This window comes from Bubalus kerabau, chromosome 11 (genome assembly GCF_029407905.1).
Source record: "Bubalus kerabau isolate K-KA32 ecotype Philippines breed swamp buffalo chromosome 11, PCC_UOA_SB_1v2, whole genome shotgun sequence".
Lineage (NCBI taxonomy): Eukaryota > Metazoa > Chordata > Mammalia > Artiodactyla > Bovidae > Bubalus > Bubalus kerabau.
The window spans coordinates 42881874-42907309 of NC_073634.1; positions in this window are offsets into that span (position 1 = coordinate 42881874).

The window sequence follows — 25436 nt, forward strand, 5'->3', positions numbered from 1 at the left end:
GCCTATGTGAAGAAATGAAAGTAAAATATTCCAGGCAGAGGGACCAGCAAGGACAAGGTGCTGGGGGCAGGAAAGTACTTAATGTTTTCAAGGAATGGAAAGAGGTCCAGGGTGGTTGGGACATTGTGTGTGTGTGTGTGTGTATGTGAGACAGGTAGCAGAGGAATGGTGAATGAGGTCACAGAGGTAGACAAAAGTCAGATCAGGTAGAACCTTTACAGATAAGCTTTTTTTTTAAAAAAAAAAAATATTCTAAGCTGGTGGAAAGTCATTGAAGTATACCTTCAATATAAGAAAAAAATTGGGAGAAAGAAAGGAAAGATCAAGGAGACACAAGTAGTAAAAGTCAAGAAAGGAGACAAAAGTAGTAAGAGTCAAGAAAGGAAGGAGTAGTAAAAATAGGCTGGAGAAACAATGAGCCAAGTTCTACTGGTCTCTTTGGACCTTCATTATTTTAACAATGAGAATAATGAGAAATCACTGAATATTTCTGAAAGTAGCAACAATATGATGTGACTTAAATGTTATAAGGTCCACTCAAAATGTTTGACTAAATTGTGGAGTGAGATAGGGTGCATAGGGGGAGTAAAAAAAAAAAGAAAAAAAAAACAGAAGGAGCAGAGAAAAGGTTATTACAACAATGTAAGCAAAAATGATGACAACTTGGACTATCGCCATAGTAGTGGGGTGGTGAGAAGCAGTAGAATTTTTTATTAATTGGAAAATTGAACCAAGAGAATTATAGATACATTTTTCTAAAGTTTTTAGTTATCCCAGCTTGGCTGGAATAAGAATCTCATGTTTCTATTTTCGTCACTTCAAAATGTTTTTTAATTTCCATTTTGATTTCTCCTTTAGCTCATGAATTATTTAGAAGTGTGTTGTTTAATTTCCAAATATGTAGATATTTTGCTGATAGCTGTCTATTAATTTTAATTCCATGCTATTGTTGTCTGTGACCATATTGTTTATGATTTTAATCTCCTGGCATTTATTCAGATTTGCTTTATATCCCAGTACATACTTTATCATTATATGAGCCATGCATGTTTAAAAAGAAGCTGTAAAAACAAATAGAGAAATAAATAAATGGGTTTCTACATAACATTCAAAATTATAAGAAGAAGAAATAAAAAGAAAATATACTCTGATATTGCTAGGGGACTGTTCTATAATGTAAATTAGGTAAATTTCTTTGAAATGCTTCCTATGTCTTCTATATCCTTGCTAACAATCTGTCTACTTATTTTATCAGTTATTAAAAGATAATTATTGAAACATTCAACACAATTTTAATTTATACATTTACCTTTTTTACTCCTGTCAGGTTTTGCCTTCACTTGTACTCTGAAGATCATCTAACTTGGCCTTCTCAAGGAATCTATCCATTTATATATTCCTTCTATGGAATTCCCTGGCAATCCAGTGGTTATTGAACACCTGGCAATCCAGCTGTGGCTTCACAGCTGTGGGCCTGAGTTTGATCCTTGGTTGGGGAACTAAGATTATACAAGCCACACGGCACAGCCAAAAAGTTTTTTTAAATATATTCCTTCTAAACTTTGCATGATGAATTTCTCTTCTATACTTAATCAGTTCCAACATGTTCTGGGATCTACCATCTTGAAATGCATACCTCCCTTCATTTCACATTTATCCTCAAAAGACTGCCTCATCTTCTACTGCCCTTTGATAACTAAACATCCCAAAAGAGTTGTCTATACACAATGACTCGAGTTTTTCTGCTTCTATTCCCACTATAACATATTCTAATCTAATTTTATCAGCACCTTGTGCTTTTATCAGGTTTACCAAGTATCTGAGAATTGCCAAATCCAATGAACACTTCTATTTGTCCTAGCCTCTTAGCTACATTTGACACTATTAGGCACTCTTTCTTTTTTGTTAAATTGAGGTATAATTTACAGAGTCAAATGCACAAATCTTAAGTATACAGTTCAATGAGTTTTAACAAATATAAACATAGACACAGAACTATTTCTATATACTCCACAAAATTATCTTGTCTCCCTTTCTAGTCAATCTTTCCATTCTCAGAAACAATCACTGTACTCATTTCTATCATTAGAAATATGCTTTGCCCATTCTAGAAATTTACATAAATGAAAAAACCTAATAGGTAATCTATTAGACCTGATTTCATTTAGCAATGGTTTTGAGATTAGTCTATGTTTTGTATGTAGGTCATATTTTTTTTATTGCTAAATATATCCATTTTCTACCACTGCATGACAAATTAGCCTAAACTTAATGGCACAAGACAGCATTCATTTATCATTTCACGGTTTCCATGACTCATGAGTTCAGTCACAGTTTAGCTGAGTGATCTACTGTTTCACAAGGCTGAAATTTAGATGTGGCAGCGGGGCTACATTTCTTTCTGAAGCAAGGATCCTATCTGAGCTCACCGACTATTGGCTGAACTCAGTTCTCTGTGGTTGTGGGAAGCAGGTTCCCATTTTCCCAGTGACTGTCAGCCAGCATCTACTATCAGCTCCTAGAGAACCTTGAAATTGTTTGCCACATGACTCTCTCACAAATTTCACAATATGGAAATTTACTTCTTTCAAGCTAGCAGGAAAACATCTCTTTATCTTCAGAAAGAGCCCAGTCCTACTTAAAGGGTTTTCATCAAATTAAAGCAGGGACACTTGGAAAGGTCTCTTTTTAAATTCAAAATCAACTGATCTGAAACATTAATTATGTCTACAAAAATCCCTTCACCTATCCACAGGATACAACCTAATCACAGGCATGAGATCCCAGCATATTCACCAGAGCTGCCCACACTCAAGGAGAGGAGACTAGTCAAGGAATATATATCAGCAGGTGGGAATCTTGGAGTTCATCTTAGAATTCTGCCTACCACATTAAATATCTATTTGTATACCATGAGTTATTTATCCTTTTTCCTATTAATGGGCATCTCAACTTCAATTTTTTGGCTACTATGAGTAAACTTGCTCAGTTCAGTTGAGTTCAGTCGGTCAGCTGTGTCCAACTCTTTGGGACCCCATGAACCGCACCACGCCAGGCCTCCTTGTCCATCACCAATTCCCGGATTTACTCAAACTCATGTCCATTGAGTGGGTGATGCCATCTAACCAGCTCATCATCTGTCATCCCCTTCTTTTCCTGCCTTCAAACTTTCCCAACATCAGGGTCTTTTAAAATGAGTTAGCTCTTCACATCAGGTGGCCAAAATACTGGAGTTTCAGCTTTAACATCAGTCCTTTCAATGAACACCAGGACCAATTTCCCTTAAGATTGACTGGATGGATCTCCTTGAGTCCAAGGGACTCTCAAGAGTCTTCTCCAACACCACAGTTCAAAAGCATCAGTTCCTCTGCATTCAGCTGTCTTTATAGTCCAAATCTCTCATCCATACATGACTACTGGAAAAAATATAGCCTTGACTAGATGGACCTTTGTTGGCAAAGTAATGTCTCTGCTTTTTAATATGCTGTCTAGGTTGGTCATAACTTTCCTTGCAAAGAGTAAGCATTTTAATTTCATGGCTGCAATCACCATCTGCAGTGATTTTGGAGCCTAAAAAAATTAAGTCAGCCACTGTTCCCACTGTTTCCCCATCTATTTGCCATGAAATGATGGGACCAGATGCCAAGATCTTCGTTTTCTGAATGTTGAGCTTTAAACCAACTTTTTCACTCTCCTCTTTCACTTTCATCAAGAGACTCTTTAGTTCTTCTTCACTTTCGGCCATAAGGGTGGTGTCATCTGCATATCTGAGGTTATTGATATTTCTCCAGGCCATCTTGATTCCAGCTTGTGCTTCATCCAGCCCAGTGTTTCTCATGATGTACTCTGCATGTAAGTTAAATAAGCAGTGTGACAATATACAGCCTTGATCTACTTCTTTCCCTATTTGGAACCAGTCTGTTGTTCCATGTCCAGTTCTAACTGTTGCTTCCTGACCTGAATACAGATTTCTCAAGAGGCAGGTCAGGTGGTCTGGTACACCCATCTCTTTCAGAATTTTCCACAGTTTATTGTGATCCACACAGTCAAAGGCTTTGGCATAGTCAATAAAGCAGAAATAGATGTTTTTATGGAACTCTCTTGCTTTTTTGATGACCCAGAAATTGTTGGCAATTTGATCTCTGGTCCTCTGCCTTTTCTAAATCCAGCTTGAACATATGGAAGTTCATGGTTCACATATTGCTGAAGTCTGGCTTGGAGAATTTTGAGCATTACTTTACTAGCGTGTGAGATGAGTGCAATTGTGTGGTAGTTTGAGCATTCTTTGGCATTGCCTTTCTTTGGGATTGGAATGAAAACTGACCTTTTCTAGTCCTGTGGCCACTTCTGAGTTTTCCAAATTTGCTGACATATTCAGTGCAGCACTTTCACAGCATCATCTTTGAGGATTTGAAATAGGTAAACTGGAATTCCATCACTTCCACTAGCTTTGTTCATAGTGATAATTCTTTTGTTTTAAATTTAAATTTATTTATTTTAATTGGAGGCTAATTACTTTACAATATTGTATTGGTTTTGCCATACATCAACATGAATCCACCACGGATGTGCACATGTTCCCAATCCTGAACCCCCCTCCTACCTCCCTCCCCATACCATCCCTCTGGGTCATCTCAGTGCACCAGCCCCAAGCTTCCTGTATCCTGCATCGAACCTGGACTGGCGATTTGTTTCTTATATGATATTATACATGTTTCAATGCCATTCTCCCAAATCATCCCCCCTGCTCCCTCTCCCACAGAGTCCAAAAGACTGTTCTATACATCTGTGTTTCTTTTGCTGTCTTGCATACAGGGTTATCTTTACCATCTTTCTAAATTCCATATATATGCGTTAGTATACTGTATTGGTGTTTTTCTTTCATAGTGATACTTCTTAAGGTCCACTTGACTTCACATTCCAGGATGCCTGGCGCGAGGTGAGTGATCACACCATAGTGATTATCTGGGTCGTGAAGATCTTTTTTGAACAGTTGTTCTGTATATTCTTGCCACCTCTTCTTCATATCTTCTCCTTCTGTTAGGTCCGTAACATTTCTGTCCTTTATTGAGCCCATGTTTGCATGAAATGTTCCCTTGCTATCTCTAATTTTCTTGAAGAGATCTCTAGTCTTTCCTATTCTATTGATTTCCTCTATTTCTTTGCCTTGATTGCTGAGGAAAGCATTCTTATCTCTCCTTGCTATTCTTTGGAACTCTGCATTCAAATGGGTATATCTTTCCTTTTCTCCTTTTTTTTTTTTTTTTTTTGCTTCTCTTCTTTCAACAGCTATCTGTAAAGCCTCCTCAAACAGACATTTTGATTTTTTGCATTTCTTTTTCTTGAGGATGGTCTTGATCTCTGTCTCCTGTACAGTGTCATGAACCTCCATCCATAGTTCATCAGGCATTCTGTCTATCAGATCTAGTCCCTAAAATCTATTTCTCACTTCCACTGTATAATCATAAGGGATTTGATTTAGGTCATACCTGAATGGTCTAGTGGTTTTCCCTACTTTATTCAATTTAAGTCTGAATTTGGCAATAAGGAGTTTATGATCTGAGCCACAGTCAGCTCCCAGTCTTTTTGTTGCTGACTGTATAGAGCTTCTCCATCTTTGGCTGCAAAGAATATAATCAATCTGATTTCAGTGTTGACATTCGGTGATGTCCATGTGTAGAGTCTTCTCTTGTGTTGTTGGAAGATGGTGTTTGCTATGACCAGTGCATTCTCTTGGCAAAACTCTATTAGTCTTTGCCCTGCTTTATTCTGTACTCCAAGGCCAAATTTGCCTGTTACTCCAGGTGTTTCTTGACTTCCTACTTTTGCATTCCAGTCCGCTATAATGAAAAGGACATCTTTTTTGGGTGTTAGTTCAAAAGGTCTTGTAGGTCTTCAAAGAACCATTCAACTTCAGCTTCTTCAGCATTACTGGTTGGGGCATAGACTTGGATTACTGTGATATTGAATGGTTTGCCTTGGAAACAAACAGAGATCATTCTGTCATTTTTGAGATTGCATCCAAGTACTGCATTTTGGACTCTTTTGTTGACCTTGATGGCTACTCCATTTTTTCTAAGGGATTCCTGCCCACGGTAGTAGATATAATGGTCATCTGAGTTAAATTCACCCATTCCAGTCCATCTTAGTTAGCTGATTTCTAGAATGTCAACGTTCACTTTTGCCATCTCTTGTTTGACCACTTCCAATTTGCCTTGATTCATGGACCTGACATTCCAGGTTCCTATGCAATATTGCTCTTTACAGCATTGGACCTTGCTTCTATCACCAGTCACATCCACAACTGGGTGTTGTTTTTGCTTTGGCTCTTTCTGGAGTTATTTCTCCACTGATCTCCAGTAGCATATTGGGCATCTAACGACCTGGGAGTTCATCTTTCAGTGTCCTACCTTTTTGCCTTTTCATACTGTTCATGGGGTTCTCAAGGCAAGAATACTGAAGTGGTTTGCTATTCACTTCTCCAGTGGACCACATTCTGTCAGACCTCTCCACCATGGCCCCTCCATCTTGGGTGGCCCCACACAGCATGGCTTAATTTCATTGAGTTAGACAAGGCTGTGGTCCATGTGATCAGATTGGCTAATTGTCTGTAATTATGGTTTCAGTCTGTCTGCCCTCTGATACCCTCCCTCAGCGCCTACCATCTTACTTGGGTTTCTCTTACTTTGGATGTGGAGTATCTCTTCACAGCTGTTCCAATAAATTTGCTATGAACATCTAAATATGTTTTATGTGGATATATTATTCATTGGGCTTCCCTGGTGGTGCAATGGTAAATAATGATGAAAAAGATGCGTGTTTGATCCCTGGGTCAAGAAGACACCTTAGAGAACGAAATGGCAACCCACTTCAGTATTCTTGTTGGAAAAATTCTATGGACAAAGGACCCTGGAAGGCTATGGCCCATGGGTTACAAAGAGTTGGACACATCTGAGCAACCCAGATTCATTATTATTTCATTATTCATTTCTGTTTTCATTATTCATTTCTCTTGGATAAATATCTAGGAATAGAATCACTTGCTCATAGAATAAACATATGTTTAACTTTACAAGAAAGTTCCTAACAGTTCTCGAAAGTAACTAAATCTCTTTATACTCTGCCCAGGAACATATGGAAGTTCTGGTTGGTTTTCATCAGGATTTGGTATTGTCAATCAAAAAATTTCACCACTCATTTGCCACATTCGATCATAATCATTTAAACGCATTAAGTGGTGGTGGTTTCAGTCTGTTTTTCCCTAATAATTAATGATTATGAGCATCTTATTATATCCTCTTTGGTTATTAGAATATTGCTTGTGACGTTTCTTGTGTTTTGAACTTTTGCCAATATTTTGAATTGGATTGTCTGCATTTTTATTACTGAGTTGCAGAGATTCTTTTTATATTCTGCAAGTTTTTGCCAAGTATATAAATTGTTAAGGTTTTATCCTAGTCTGTGGTTTGCTTATTCAGTCCTTAATGGTGTCTTTTGAAGAACAAATGCTTTGATTTTAATTAAATCCAATTTATCAGCTTATTTTCCTTTGTGTAGGCTAAAAAATATTTTCTTAACTCAAAGTTGTAAAGATATACTCTAATATTTTCTTCTATATGTTTATATATTTACCTTTTTCTTTTGGTCTATGATCCAGTTGGAATTATTTTTCTTTTAGACAACAAGAGGTAGAAATCAAGGCTCCTTGTATTTATATTTTGCAATATGTCTATTATATTCACCATCCTTTGTTGTAAATATTTCCTACTCTGTCTTTCTTAAAACTCTTTTATTTCTCAATATATATATATTATTCAGGAATTAGTCATACCTCTTTTTTACTACACTTTTCTTCTTGTATGATTTTGCCTTTTCTCATGACTTTCAATGAGATTTAAACACTGATGATATCTAAATATATATCTGCATTGGTGTACTTTCTCCTGGGTCTTCAGGTAAATCAGTTCAGCTATCTATTTGACATTGTCCATCGAATGTTTCAAAGACATCTTAAATTTAACATAGCCAAAACAGTCTTCATTTCCCCAGTAATAGGACTGTTCCATTCTTGTGAGTTTTCCTTATTTCCACAAATATTATTACTATACTCTCAGAAATCTAGGAATTATCTTAAGCCATTTTTCACTTACCTTCCTCAGACAATAGCAGTGAATTTTCATTTATTTTTCTAAATCATCTAAAATCCAGCTACCTGAATTTAAGATATGCTCTGTTATTTCTTTAATACCCACACACGACTGTCTCTTACCTGGACTGCAACAGCAACCTGTTTACCAGCTCTCTTCTTCACATATACCGATCTATAATCCATTCCTCTCAATACAGCAAAAGTGATCATTTTATACATAATCAAAATATACAGTGTATTATATAATCCCATGCCTAAAATAGTTCAATAACTTTTACTCATTGAGCTAAATAAATATGTATTAATCATTTATTGTGTGTCAAACACTGTTCAAAGCACTGAGGATATAACTGTAATTACAAAAAGACATGGTTCCTAACTTCATTAAATTTACATTCATCCAATATCCACACACACAGCTATAACATGTTAACTCTGTCAAATATACAGAAGAGCAACGAACAGTGTCATCAGTGTCTTCAAACAGGAATTTTATATGGTTAGAAGATAAAGCAAGCCTACTTGGGATACTGATTCTTTAACACAAATTATCTAAATAATAGGACCCCAGGTAGAAAACTATGCATACAAATATGCAGATTTAAGCTATGATAAAGCATGACAAGGACCTGAAGATAGAAGGACAGATAATTAGGGCAGCAAGCAAAAGAGAACAAGATGAGTTTGGCGAAAAAGGAAGGAGCCTAATCTGCAGGCCCCGTTAAGTAGTTTTCTCTTCCTTAAAATAACAGAGAACTATCTGAGATGGATTACTGTGGCTATTATGTAAAGAGTATATTGAGCAGCAGACAGAGCTGTGGAAGGTTTTGGAAATGATCTAGATCAAGTGGGATGGTAGCACTTTCCTGCTTCAGGACCCATACCCATTCTGGCTGGAAAGCTCTCCTCCAATTGTCAGGTCTCAAATTAAATGTTTCCAGTTCAGTGGAGGCCACCCTGACTACCAGGAAAATAAAATGCTTCTTGTTCAGATCCATTATTTTCTATCACTTTGCTTCTTCCTTCTTAGCACTTTCATATTTTGTAATTAGCACCTCTTGTTTATTTCTATTTCCAGCACTGGAATGTTTGCACCAGGAGAGCAGGGACCATGTCTGTCTGTTTCTTTGTCTGTTTTTCCCAGCTTGTAAATGGTCAGCACATGTGCCAGCGACTGCTTCATCATTGTACTCAAAACATGTTAATCAAATGAAGTAATAACACAGTCTTCAAAATATTAGCTTTCCACTCTTCATAGTATATGCCACTTTAGTTCAAGAATACTCAGTTAAACCTTTCAACAACTGCTCAATTTCTATATGTCACATGCTGGGCAAGGTATTAGGGACAGAATGGCTTGTAAGACTATATTATATCTATCAATAGTTTAGAGCAACGGTTCTGGAACCAGTCCACTTGGACATGAACTAACGTGTTTCTGCTCCCCAGCTGTGTGACATTGGGAAATGATCTTAGCATCTCTGAATCTCAGTTTCTCCATCTGTTAAATGGTGATACTGGGTTCCTTTTAACATTGTATATTAAAGGACATCTATGGTTTTCAGCTATTATTCATTCTAATGGGCAAAGTAGAAACTGAAATCAAATTAATAGTTTACTACAAATATGCTATGTGGCAGGAAGGAGAATTACAGGATATTTGAGAGCATATAACAGGTTGACATATTTATTATTATATAACAAGCAGTCCTAATATTTAGAGAAAAGAGAAAACTTTGGGCTTCCCTGGCGGCTCAGACAGTAAAGAATCTGCCCGCAATGCAGGAGATCTGGGTTTGATCCCTGGGTTGGGAAGATCCCCTGGAGAAGGGAATAGCTACTCGCTTCAGTATTCTTGCCTGGAAAATTCCATGGACAGAGAAGCCTGGCAGGCTATAGCCCATGGAGTCACAGAAAGTCAGACCCGACTGAACAACCAACACACACACTCACACGAGAAAATGTGACTTCAAGTCTAGGTTCATTCTGCCAATGCATGTTAAGGAGATGAGTTGAAGAAAGCTCTGAGATCTCAAGTAAAACCTTAGTGTCATGAAAACAGCAGCTGCTGAGTGTGTGTTTATGTGTATGCAGTCATCTCATGGATCAGATGTTACATATATCTGCCAGCAACTACTGCTTAGTCAAATACTATGTGGTTTAAAATAGCAGTCATTAACTCTCACTAGGGGTTGGCTGATGTAGGTTGGACTTAGGGGGTGGATAGCTAAATATCTCATGCTTTTCTTTCTCCCCCTGAAATCAACAATCTAGAGTAAGAGTTTTTCTCATGGCCAGGGCAAAAACTATTCACACAAAGAGAAGTCCCACACAAACTCTGAAGTGGCATGCTGCTATTAATGCAACATGGAACTGAAAAGATAATCTCCAGGCTGAACTCAAAGTTGAAGGAAATAAACACCACCTTGTATATGGAAAGTACATGGCAAGTGAGTTGGGTAGAGGAGGAATGAGGAATTGGGACCTGGATGCAGGAAAACATGAAGGATAATTCAATTCACCAAATCTGCTCAGTTTGTTCTTCATTTTTCCTGTAGAGACAGGGATGCTGAATGTTGGCTTGACAAAGAAATAAATAGGGAAAACATACACCTCTCTATTATATGAGAGTTCAATAGTAATCTTAAATAGAATTTTAACTAAAATAGACAAATAGGAAGAATGAAAAAGAAAGACAAGGCAATATTTTTTTCTTTGAAGTTTTAAGATAAATGCCACTAGTTATAGCAAGTATTTTGTAGGCATATGACAGAACAAAGAAATAAAGCATATTATGCAACTTATGATTACAGCTATTATTCCTTTAACTAAATTTTCCCTTATTGTACAGGGTATTTTTAGTAAGAAAATGCCATTTTTTTCTCTCTCTCTTTCTCTTACCACAATTCAAGCTCTATTTCTTATGGGATTACTTTGGGCAGCCAAGCATTCTATAGCTTGATGGTGCCCTTTCAGGATCTTTCCTTACATAAAAGATACTTTTGAAAAACAGTTTTATTCTGTATTCTGTAATTGCCTGAATTTCAGGCTTGTTTTTACCAGGCTATGGGAGGAAATCTAATCAAGTATAGAAACTGAATTATATGCTCTAACTTCAATCCTAAAATGTCTATTTTCCTATTTTTTTCTCATTAGAAAGGATTTTCAAACTAATTTCTCCAGTTTTTGTATTTCCTTTAACAATTACAATACCACTGTAGAGGACAGCTCATTAAAATATGAATTTTAGTATAAAATTATGAAAATAAGGTTATTCTAATATCTTCTTTTACCTAAGAAAAGCTGCTTAATATAAAATATTAAAAAGAAAAGGAAAACTTCTAAATTATACTTAATCTATTGTAATGCTCAATCATTCAAAAAAAAAAAGAGAGAGAGAGAGAAAGAGAAATATTCCTCTGAAAAATTGTTTGCTTTAGGAGGAGGTAGTGGTAATGCTTAAATGTTTAAGACTTTCTCTTCCATTCCTCTGTTGTGTTAAAAAGCTCCTTATTCTAAGGCTCACAGAGAACTCAAAACAATCAAATTCTCCCCCTATGAATCATAGAATTTCAGTCAAAAAGAGTTAAGAGTTCACTTACCTATTTCTTTCAATTTAAGAGGAAATTCAATTGAGGGAAGAGGAGACCAAGACTTTCAACCAATTACCTAGGGTTGTGGCCATAGACAATTATAGGTATAAATACTATTTTTACCACACAGAGATGATGTGACTAGCACATTTAAGTTTCCTTATCTGCAAAATGAGAATAACAACATACCCCTTTAAGTGTATTGTAAGGATTCAATGAGAAAATATATATTCCATAAGGTCACATCAGTTCAGTTGATCAGTCGTGTATGACTCTTTTCGACCCTATGGACTGCAGCATGCCAGGCTTCCCTGTCCATCACCAACTCCCGGAGCTTACTCAAACTCATGTCCATAGAGTCAGTGATGCCATGCAACCATCTAATCCGCTGTAATCGCCTTCTCCTCCCATCTTCTATCTTTCCCAGCATCAGGGTCTTTCCAACGAGTCATTTCTATGCATGAGGTGGCCAAAATATTGGAGTTTCAGCTTCAGCATCAGTCCTACCAATGAATATTCAGGACTGATTTCCTTTAGGATGGACTGGAAGTAAAGAATTAATTGGATCTCCTTGCAGTCCAAGGGACTGTCAAGAGTCTTATCCAACACCACAGTTCAAAAACATCAATTCTTTGGCACTTAGCTTTCTTTACAGTCCAACTCTCACATCCATACATGACTACTGGAAAAACCATAGCTTTGACTAGATGGACCTTTGTTGATAAAGTAATATCTCTGCTTTTTAATATGCTGTATAGGTTAGTCATAGCTTTTCTTCCAAGGAGTAAACGTCTTTTAATTTCATGGCTGCAGTCACCATCTGCAGTGATTTTGGAGCCTCGCCCCCACAAAAGTCTGTCACTATTTCCATTGTTTCCCCATCTATTTTCCATGAGGTGATGGGACCGGATGCCACGATCTTAGTTTTCTGAATGTTGAGTTTTAAGCCTACTTTTTCACTCTTCTCTTTCACTTTCATCAAGAGGCTCTTTAGTTCTTCTTCGCTTTCTGCCTTAAGTGTGGTGTCATCTGCATATCTGAGGTTATTGATATTTCTCCTGGCAATCCTGATGCCAGCTTGTGCTTCATCCAGCCTGTCATTTCACATGATGTACTCTGCATAAGTTAACTAAGCAGGGTGACAATATACAGCCTTGACATACTCCTTTCCCACTTTGGAACCATTCTGTTTCATGTCTTGTTCTAACTGTTGCTTCTTGATCTGCATACAGATTTCTCAGGAGGCAGGTAAGGTGGTTTGGTATTCCCATCTCTTGAAGAATTTTCCACAGTTTGATGTGATCCACACAGTAAAAGGCTTTGGCATAGTCAATAAAGCATAAATCTTCACTTCCAGTCCAGTTACCTTTGTCCATAAAGGTTTATGTTCACCTTGCTCCAGGTGTGTACAATTTATTGCTAATATAGGAATCACAGATAGAGTGCTTAAACCATCATGTATGTAGACTGTACAGAGTAAGAAGTTAAAGAGAGACCTGCCAGAGTGGTGGGATGGCAGGAAGGGAAGGAGGTAGTATCTGTATAATTACGGCAATTCATGGTGTTGTATATCAGAAACCAACACAACATGGTAAAAATTAGAAAACAAAAACAATTTAAGTAAATATAGAAAAAATAATAAAGAATAGTATAAATGAAAAAAAAAAAATGAGCTGAGATACCAGTGCAAATAACACAGACATCCCTGGTGTCAGAAGAAGATTGTAGGTGATCGTCTAGCTCCCTCTCTCTCTCTTTTGTGCACACTTCAGATCATGATAACATATACTCTCACAGCTTGTCATATGTGTAATATTTCAACACATCAGGATTGTATCAAAAGGAAATGAATGAAATTCAAAAAGGCAAAAATCCAAGAGTTCTTTTTCTCTCATTCCTTTATTCATCTAGGGCTGTCCAACTCAGATAGTTCTTATGTCTCATTAATAACGGTAATATCTTGTTAGAGTAAACACCTCTCAGAGTTGATTCTGTTTCACACAAAAAAATGAGGTACCCTTATTATAAGTTCACTTAGTGAGAAGTGAATTTTTATTGAAAATATTTGGAAGTGAAGTTCACAGCTCAGTTTCTGTGCAGCAAAAGCCATATCCTAAAGCTCATTCAAGTAGAACACAGATCAGGTTTTCTTTGGGCTTGATACATTTAATCACACCGGAAAGTGCTTTTCACCACTGTAACACTGTACCACCATACTATGTTCTGAGGTGTATAGGAGTATTTATTTAAACAGTGCCTCCACATGAAGCCCTCTGTTTCTAATTTAATCATTGCAACAGGTCGAAGTGTTAAGCCTCATGATGTACATTCTACAAAGACATGACAGGTTTAAAGAAATCTAACGTCTTACTCTAGTTTATACAAGTTGTACGGAGCTAAACCAGGACATGAACTGACCTGTATCAAAGGTCAAAGCTCATGCACAGAGATTAACTTTCTGAAAAATTGTTATCATTTACTAAATGCCTATAAACTTCAGAGCATTGGGAGAACAGTTTCATAGGCTATCTCATTCACATATGAGCTTCATCTAATAGAGAGGTCTATACTCCATGACAATTTGTGAACTGAAATATCCCTAGTAGATTATCCAAACACTGTGATTATCCAAATCAGAGTCCTCATTGCCTTCCAATCCATGTTTCATTAAACCCTGTTCACAAAGAGAATTGAATTGCAAATCAACATAATTGACTTGTTTTCTAATCTGCAATCATTTTAAGAATTTACTTTAGGATTTCCCTTCTGGTCCAGTGGCTAAGAATCCACCTGCCAATTATGGTTTGCCCCAGATACATGCCCAAGAGTGGGATTGCTGGATCATATGGTAGTTTTATTTTTAGTTCTTAAAGGAATACCCATATTATTCTCTATGGTGGTTGTAACAACTTATATTCCCACCAACAGTGCTGGAGGTTTCTCTTTTTTCTGCACTCTCTCTAGCATTTATTGTTTGTAGAGGTGTTGATGGTGATTTGCTATTCTGACTAGTGTGAAGTGATACCTCATTGTAGTTTTGACTTGTATTTCTCTAATAATTAGTGATGTTGCCCATATTTCTATGTGCCATCTGTATATCTTCTTTGGAGAAATGTCTATTTAGATTTTTTCCCCATTTTTTCATTGGCTGTTTGGATTTTCTTGCTGTTGTTGATGATACAGAGCTGCATGAGCTGTTTGGTAAGGAGGCAAAAGACCTGTATTCTGAAAATTATAAGATGCTGATGAAAGAAATTGAAGATGACACACACAGATGGAAAAGATACATATGTTCTTGGATTGGAAGAATCAACATTGTCAAAATGACTATACTACCCAAGGCAATCTACAGATTCCATGCAATCCTTATCAAATTACCAATGGCATTTTTTAATAGAACCAGAAGAAAACATTTTTAAATTTCCATAGAAACACAAAGGACCCTGTATAGACAAAGTAATTCCAAGAAAGAAAAATGGAGATGGAGGAATCAGAAGCTTGTCTTTAGACTATACTACAAAGCTACAGTAATCAAAATAATATGGTACTAGCACAGAAACAGAAATGTAGATTAATGGAACAGGATAGAAAGCCCAGAAATAAACCATGCACCTAAGGTCAATTTATCTATGACAAAGGAGGCAAGAATATACAGTGGAGAAAAGACAGCCTCTTCAATAAGTGGTACTGGGAAAACTGAACAATTATTGTACATGTAAAAGAAAGAATTAGAACATTCTCTAATACTATACACAAAAGTAAATTTGAAATGGACTAAAGACCTAAATTTAAGGCTGAATACTATAAAACTATCTGAGGAAAACATAGGCAGAACACTTTTTGACATAGATCACAATAACATCTTTTGAATTCACCTCCTAAAGGAATAAAACAAAAAAGGAACAGGTAGAACCTAATTAAATTTAAAGGCTTTTACACAGCAAGGAAATCATAAACAAAATGAAAAGACAACCCACAGAATGAGAGAAAATATTTGCACATAAAGCCACCAAAAAGGTTGCAAAATTTGCAGTTCCATCAGCCAATGTGAAAATGTGCATTTCTCCACATCTCTCCAAGAGTACTTACTAACAATAGTACTCTTTTATTTTTCATCAATGTTTATTTTAAGTGGTATACAATGTATACACTTTACCTGTCTACTGAGAAATCTGTACGCAAGTCAAAAAGCAACAGTTAGAACTGGAAATGGAAACACAGACTGCTTCCAAATTGGGAAAGGAGTAGTCAAGGCTGTATATTGTCACCCTGCTTATTTAACTTATATACAGAGTACATCATGAGAAATGACGGGATGGATGAAGCACAAGGTGTTATCAAGATTGCCAGGAGAAATATCAATAACCTCAGATATGCAGATGACACCACCCTTATGGCAGAAGGTGAAGAAGAACTAAAGAGCCTCTTGATGAAAGTGAAAGAGGAGAGTGAAAAAGTTGGCTTAAACCTCAACATTCAGAAAACTAAGATCATGGCATCTGGTCTCACCACTTCATGTCAAATAGATGGGGAAACAATGTAAATAGTGACAGACTTTTGGTGGGGGTGCTCCAAAATCACCACAGGTGGTGACTGCAGCCATGAAATTAAAAGACGCTTGCTCCTTGGAAAAAAAGCTATGACTAACCTAAACAGCATATTAAAAAGCAGAGACATTATTTTACCAACAAAGGTCCATCTAGTCGAAGCTATGGTTTTTCCAGTAGTCATGTATGGATGTGAGAGTTGGGCTATAAAGAAAGCTGAGTGCCGAAGAATTGATGCTTTTGAACTGTGGTATTGGAGAAGACTCTTGAGAGTCCCTTGGACTGCAAGGAGATCAAACCTGTCCATCCTAAAGGAAATCAATCCTGAATATTCATTGGAAGAACTGATGCTGAAGCCGAAGGTCCAATACTTTGGCCACCTAATGTGAAGAACTGACTCATTGGAAAAGCCCCTGATGCTAGAAAAGATTGAAGGTGGAAAGGGAAGGGGACAACAGAGGATGAGATGGTTGAATGTCATCACAGACTCGATGGACACAAGTTTAAGCAAGTTTTGGGAGTTGGTGAAGGACAGGCAAGCTTTGCGTGCTGCAGTCCATGAGGTCAGAGAGTCAAGAGTCGGACATGACTGAGTGACTGAACTGAATTGAATGTATACAATGTTAACATCTATTTGCATTTTTCAGATCACTGACTAGAGAGAGGATCCTTTCATTTGTATACTGGTCATTTGTTCTTTTCCAAATTGCCTTACCTCCCCCCATCCCCATTTTTTCTATCAGGTTATTTGTTCCACTCTTTGTAATTTGTAAATACTTTTAGTATCACACTTTATTAATGCTATTAGAATTAGTGTTTGAATATGGTATTTTCTTACCAAGAAATGGCTTCTCCATGTTAAAACTTTTAAAAATCCATGCATTCCTTACTGAAAGAAGAACATTCAAATTGTTATGTATTAAATTACCTCATATATACCAGTATCTAATTTTGAATACTACTGCTGCTGCTAAGTCGCTTCAGTCGTGTCTGACTGTGCAGCAGCTCACCAGGCTCTCCCGTCCCTGGGATTCTCCAGGCAAGAACACTCGAGTGGGTTGCCATTTCCTTCTCCAATGCATGAAAGTGAAAAGTGAAAGTGAAGTCGCTCAGTTGTGTCCGACTCTTATCGATCCCATGGACTGCAGCCTACCAGGCTCCTCCATCCATGGGATTTTCCAGGCAAGAGTACTGGAGTGGGGTGCCATTGCCTTCTCCGTTGAACACTACTGGAGTTCACCAATTTACCTATTGCAAATTTACATCAAAATCACATTGACTTTTAATGTACCTTTACACTAGACTCTAATATCTAGTTTTCCTTTGATACATATTGTCACTCTATTCATTTCCATATTTTTCTCATCAAATATTAGGTATTTATCCTTTCTTATAAATTTTAGAATAAATTTCTAGCTAGGAAAATTAATTTTTTAAATATTTATTACCATCAGTGTCATATAATCATGATTCTGACATCTTGGCCCAGTTTCTGATTTTAACTGTAGTGGAATTAGAAGTTTTGTACTTGGGACAGTATTTACTGCTACTGTTGGTAAACAGCCTTTTTTACAGTTTGGTAAGGCCCACTTTTCTGTTGTACTTAAATTTTTTCATTAGAAATGTGTTGCTGAATTTTATCAAATGCCCTTTCAACATCAATATTTTTAATCCTGTGCTTTTTCTTCGCATTTCAGTTATGTCTTTGGACATCTTATTTTTTGAATGAGTAAATTAATGGGTCCTTTAAGTGAGAAAAGAATCTTCCCTTGATACCTGGAGAGGATTAGTTCCAAGGCTACCATGTATATCAAAATATGTGGGTTTCAAGTCCCATGGTTAGCCCTCCAATCCATGATTCAGTATCCATGCATTCAGCCAGCCATGGATGATTCAGTACAAATCCTTTGTATAAGTAGACCTGCACAGTTCAAATCCTTTTTGTACAAGGGTCAACTGCAAATAATGCTGTTTTTAAATCATCCATAACTTTTCATGAAAAGTAACCCTATCTTCTTTTGCAATAAAAAGACAGTTGCAACTAAGCAATTTTGGAACACAATACTTTGTTTTTGGCAAATAATACTGAAAAAAATTAATAATCAATTGGGCTGCTTCTTTTGGCTTCACCCATGCCTTAAAGGGGAATTAGTCATTCTTCCAAACTCCTTGTTCTTATTTCTATCACAGTTTTCAGTACAATATATCTTAAGTATATGTTATTATATTTACATCTTACAGTAAAATTTGTATCTTGAAGGTAAAGCTCTCTCTTTTTCTATATGTTAGTGGCTTAGCCCAGTGTCAAGCCCATCACAGCTTTTCAATAAATAGTTGTTGAATAATAGAGCTTTTAATTTATTATTTTCTGCCTCCAGAATGACACAATGAAACAAAAATGCTGAATAAACTTAAGTACATCTTTTAATGACTGCCTTCTTAAAAGCTAAGTCTTTTCTAAGAGACTTTCAAAGTTAACTCAATCTCTAAGGAATGAAGAATGTCTGGTGACAAGGAAAAATTTGCTGTAATTCTGGCTGAGCCATAATGAATTCTGTACCATCTGTTAAGGATTAAAACAAAATAGAAAAGCAAGGAACACTAAGTATACTTAGATTATAGATCTAATCAATACCATATTCAATTTACTTAAAATGTCTGTGCATGTAAAGTTGTAACTGCTGCTTTATATTTTGTACCATAGAAAATTAACCAAAACTTCAGTGACCTCTCTTAGTACGCAGTCCTCAATGTTTCCTCAAAAAGAAGACAAGGTTGTAGGAAGTTAAAGATCCAGTTCATTTATTGGATCTAAACCGTCTCGTGATTTGATGTCAATCACTGGACTCTTTCTATTGATTGGAAGGTTATATCTTATATAAAAATGGAATGAGAACCTCCACAATTTAGATATTTCCTAGAATTTTATCACAATCCTTCAGTTTTTTTTAAACTTGATACTGTATTTCCACCACTATAATTAAAAATAAGTTTATTTGAAATATACTTTCAATGTCATCTGCAAAACTCACAAATGTAAATATTAATAAAATAGTAAAATTTTCTTCAACCACTCTAGGCTGAATATTTTACATAGTTTACCAGTTGTGCCTCCACACACACACCAATGGCTATGTCCTTTAGAAGTCTGAAATCCCTGGAGAAACACACATGCGTGAGTGTACACATACATACACACACACAAAATCAGATTTTCTGCTCTACAACTATTTTTAAGTAATCCTTGATTTGCTGCAGACAACCCAAAACAGAAAGTTTAATTGCCTAAATATACATTTGCATTCTTAAACCATATTCTTTCTCTAAACACACAAAGTATCACTCCAGAATAACAGAAATCATTCATTCATTCTTACGCTCATTCACTAATTTATTCAATAATAATTTTGAGCATCTATTACATACCAGGAATTATTTGAAAAGCTAGAAATATGAAAGGAACAAAACAAGTTCCAAACCAAAGAGTCTACCTTTAAGAGGAAGAAAAATCACCTGAATATTTACAATTAAACAGATATATATATATATATAAAATCATATTCAAAATAATTCAAAATAAATAATTCAATAATTCAAAATAAAAATATATGTGCATAAGATCAGTGACCCACTGTGGTGACCAGGGATAAAGCACAGATATTTATTGTACTGTAGCACTGGAGACAAGTAGTGAGCAAATGATTAAAATTACTTTATAAGTGCAAAGAATACACATTTATTCTGAAGGCTTTGATACTTCTTGAGCTTTTATTGCTATTGCTGTTCTGATGCATTAAACTTCCCATATAAGCAATTGAGGTAGTGATGATCTTTGAAGCACATTAGCATAATCTGCTTGGTCTTAGAGCAAAGTAAAATTCCCACTGATGATCATTCAATTCAAATCAAGGAAAGAAAAATAGAAATCTAATCTAGGCATTACCCTAACTAACCTTTTCTACACTTCAGGTATGTTGTAATTGATTTAGAGTGAACAGGTTTCTTCCCTTAAGAAAAGTCTGATATTTGTTATATTATTTTTTCTGTTAATAAGAGAGTTTGGATATTTGTCTTGTGTGTGATATTTCTGTTATAGTTGGACAATTCAGATAAAAATGTTTGCCATAATTTTGCAGCCAAATGCATTATTTATTTTCCCACTAAGAAAAAAAAAGATCATTTGCTAAAAGCATTGGGTAAGAAAACTACATGTATAGTGATAGACCTGCCATAGACAAGTGAAGAGAGCACAGCAAAGAAATGTATCAAAGACCTACCAAGCAGTGGTGGAGGGGATAACCAAGACCTATTTCCACCATCTGACTTTAATGACTTTGTATTTTATCTGAAAATTCACCTGATTATGTGGGAATTGGAAAATGAAACATATTATGGATTTGGCCTAATTAAATCCTTTCATCAATGATGTATTATAGCTATATTCTCAGTCTGCTGGACTGGGACCAGAGGAGTTATTTAAAATATCCCTTAAAATAAATCTCTTGATTTTAGATATTAGCTTAAATCTCAAGCTTAGTAAATCATGTGGTTCCTCTCTCCAAGCACAGGAGGGGATCAATTTCATATAAGATTTGGTATCAGATATACTATGACTGATGGGGTCGCAAAGAGTCAGACATGACTGTGCATCTGAACTGAACTGAACTGATATTATGAATTGCAGCACACCAGGCCTCCCTGTCCATCACCAACTACCGGAGTTCACTCAGACTCATGTCCATCGAGTCAGTGATGCCATCCAGTCATCTCATCCGCTGTCGTCTCCTTCTCCTCCTGCCCCCAATCCCTCCCAGCATCAGAGTCTTTTCCAATGAGTCAACTCTTCGCATGAGGTGGCCAAAGTACTGGAGTTTCAGCTTTAGCATCATTCCTTCCAAAGAAATCCCAGGGTTGATCTCCTTCAGAATGGACTGGTTGGATCTCCTTGCAGTCCAAGGGACTCTCAACAGTCTTCTCCAACACCACAGTTCAAACGCATCAATTCTTTGGCACTTATCTTTCTTCACACTCCAACTCTCACATCCATACATGACTACTGGAAAAACCATAGTATCAAAGAGTCAGACACGACTGAGTGACTGAACTGATACTAATACTGAAATGGTATGGACCTAACAGAAGCAGAAGATATGAAGAAGAGATGGCAAGAAGACACAGAAGAACTGTACAAAAAAGATCTTCATGACCAAGATAATCACAACGGTATGATCACTCACCTAGAGCCAGACATCCTGGAATGTGAAGTCAAGTGGGCCTTAGAAAGCATCACTACAAACAAAGCTAGTGGAGGTGATGGAATTCCAGTTGAGTTATTTCAAATCCTGAAAGATGATGCTGTGAAAGTGCTGCACTCAATATGTCAGGAAATTTGGAAAACTCAGCAGTGGCCACAGGACTGGAAAAGGGCAGTTTTCATTCCAATCCCAAAGAAAGGCAATGCCAAAGAATGCTCAAACTACCACACAATGGCACTCATCTCACATGCTAGTAAAATAATGCTCAAAATTCTCCAAGCCAGGCTTTAGCAATATGTGAACTGTGAACTTTCAAATGTTCAAGCTGGTTTTAGAAAAGGCAGAGGAACCAGAGATCAAATTGCCAACATATGCTGGATCATCAAAAAAGCAAGACAGCTCCAGAAAAATATGTAATTCTGCTTTGTTGACTATGCCAAAGCCTTTGACTGTGTGGATCACAATAAACTGTGGAAAATTCTTCAAGAGATGGGAATACCAGACCACCTGACCTGCCTCTTGAAAAGCCTATATGGGTCAGGAAGCAACAGTTAGAACTGGACATGGAACAATAGACTGGTCCCAAATAGTAAAAGGAGTATGTCAAGGCTGTATACTGTCACCCTGCTTATTTAACTTCTATGCAGACTACATCATGAGAAACGCTGGACTGGAAGAAGCACAAGCTGGAATCAAGATTGCCGGGAGAAGTATCAATAACTTCAGAGATGAAGATGATACCACCCTTATGGCAGAAAGTGAAGAGGAACTAAAAAGCCTCTTGATCAAAGTGAAAGAGGAGAGTGAAAAAGTTGGTTTAAAGCTCAACATTCAGAAAACTAAGATCATGGCATCTGGTCCCATCACTTCATGGGAAATAGATGGGGAAACAGTGGAAACAGTGTCAGACTTTGTTTTTTGGGGCTCCAAAATCACTGCAAATGGTGACTGCAGCCATGAAATTAAAACATGCTTACTCCTTGGAAGGAAAGTTATGACCAACCTAGATAGCATATTCAAAAGCAGAGACATTACTTTGCCAACAAAGGTCCGTCTAGTCAAGGCTATGGTTTTTCCAGTGGTCATGTATGGATGTCAGAGTTGGAGTATGAAGAAAGCTGAGTGCCGAAGAATTGATGCTTTTGAACTGTGGTGTTGGAGAAGACTCTTGAGAGTCCCTTGGACTGCAAAGAGATCCAACCAGTCCATTCTAAAGGAGATCAACCCTGGGTGTTCTTTGAAAGGACTGATACTAAAGCTGAAACTCCAGTACTTTGGCCACCTCATGCGAAGTGTTGACTCATTGGAAAAGACTCTGATGCTGGGAGGAATTGGGGTCAGGAGGAGAAGGGGACGACAGCGGATGAGATAGCTGGATGGCATCACTGACTCGATAGATGTGAGTTTAAGTGAAGTCCAGTAGTTGGTGATGGACAGGGAGGCCTGGCGTGCTGCAGTTCATGGAGTCGCAAAGAGTCAGACAGGACTGAGCGACTGAACTGAACTGAACTGAACTGATACTGACAATCAGACTGCATGCCTTAATCAAATTCAAATGTTAAGAACATAAAGGAATATCATGGATTATACTATATTTTTACCAAAATGTAATGAACGTATAAATATTGAGTGTACACAAGTTGAAGCTGAAAAAGTTTGAAGGCAAAGGTGGAAGGGGACAGCAGAGGATGAGATAGATAGTAACCCTGACTCAATGGGCATGAATTTGAACAAACTCCCAGAGACAGTGAAGGACAGGGAAACCTGGCATGCTGCAGCCGGTGGGGCTGAAAAGAGTCAGAAGTGACTGAGCGACTTAACAACAGCAACACAAGTTGAAAGGTCAGATGGATATAGGTGACATACACACATATATGGATCAGGATCATCCAACCTTGAAGTCACTTATGATCTAATGATGGGAATTTAACATAAATACATATTAGAACTGTTTTAGTAGACTTGATAATACAGAGCAATCCTGATTGGATTACTGAATAAACCAAACTATCAAGTCTTTTTTAGGGGTTCGGTAGCATTACACAGTTATAATGAATTTTCTCAATACGTCTCCGCATAAGTACATGCTGGTAAAGTTTCCAATGGAAGGTATTGCTAATTCTATGGGAATGTCATGTGAATGACTCTTTCAAAGCACTGAGAACAAATAGAGATGACAGGTTTCCACTCCCAACAGCTGCTGAAGCCCTTGCTATAGTCCCTGGCTGGACATCTCTTCCCAATAGCAATTGTATTATATCTTGGCTTATGGTAGCAGGTCCTGGTACATTTGGGGCAAATTAGTGTCAGCAACAAATCTGATCCCATTTGCTGGCAAGGTAGGTTGTTTTCCCAATTATTTGTCAGCCAACACATTAGAAGCCTCCAATGAGCAGCGAAGGATGCCATGACCCTCTTGAAAATGTCTGCTAAGATGAGTATTCATCGGAGACCTGAAACTAGCAAAGTGCTATTGACAAACTGTCTTCCATGTGGAGGAAAGGAAGGTGGAAGAGAAGAGCGCTGCTATCAACATTGCCTGCAGAACAGTGTGACCCAAGAGATGCTGGGTTTTCCTGCTTATTCCTATGTGAACTCTGATTCAGGACAACACACCCTGAATATATCCTCTTTGAGCTAAAGAGGTTATAATACAAGTCCTCACACAAAATAGCAACAGGATTATCAGTAAATTATATTTCTGTGAATTTCTCCGTAGGCTTTGGCACTCCATATTTTCACATTAGCAATATCACAGGCAGCAAAAGATAATTATGTTCAGCTTTAACGCAGATGGGTTTAATGTTGTTCTCAATAATTACTGAATTTCTGCCTTTGGATTTATATTTTGTCTATGTTTAACCTTTTCTTTAAACCACTTAAATATCCCACCAGGAGAATGTCTCTGAGATACTGGCTAACTTAAAAAAAAAAAAATCAAAATAGAAAAACAGCAAGAGTTTGCCTATCCATTCTTTCTTCATTAAATCATTTAGTCAGTAGTTTGTGTATATTTACTATGTTCCAAAAGCCTACATTTAAGTTTGTAATTGCAAACGGCTTCATACTTGCCCTCATTGAATTTAAATGTTTGAAGAAAAATTTTAGATAATGCTGTAGACAAGAAATTATAGTAAAACTACCATGTTGCAACAGTGGGGTGGTAGAGAAATACAGAAAGGAAGAGAGGCATACAGCATGGAGATATTCTATAATATACAAACTAAATGGAACTGCATTTTGCAGTTGCAGAGCTTGGTTCACATTTGCCACATTTGAAGAATTCAGACTGATTCACAGGAAAATTCTGTGGGACTCATCGGGGGCCTTGACAAAGAACAAGGGCTTCTACAGTGAACAGTTTATTAATTATGAAGGGCACTGCCATAGCATTTAGTGAACAAGCCATCTTACAAAAATAGATGGGAAAGTATTGAGAAGATTGTTAAAACTGCCATGAAAAAGTTCTCCCTGAAACAAACGTTTCAAAACATGGGTTTGAAATTTTCTGACAGGCAACACAAATCTGTCACAGTGGGCTCTATATTATCAGATGTAACTTGTTTACCTGGTTTCAGTTAGACTTGAAATGTCAATTAGACTTTCCAATCATTTCAACAAGGAAACAAAACTTTATAAAATGTATCCGAGTATCTTTTTTTAAGGGAGAATATAAGAATGAAATAATAAGAAGAAAGAAACAAAGGCTTGGAAAGTAAGAAGCAATGACTTTAACCAGGAAATAATAAAAAGATGTCCCAGGTTAACATCTGTCCACCAACCGAGAAAGCAATATATCTATCCCATTTATAGCAGAATGTTCTACAGGAAAAAAAAAAGTTTAAGAAAAGTCTTGCACACAATAAATGACATTTTCAATATACTAGAATAC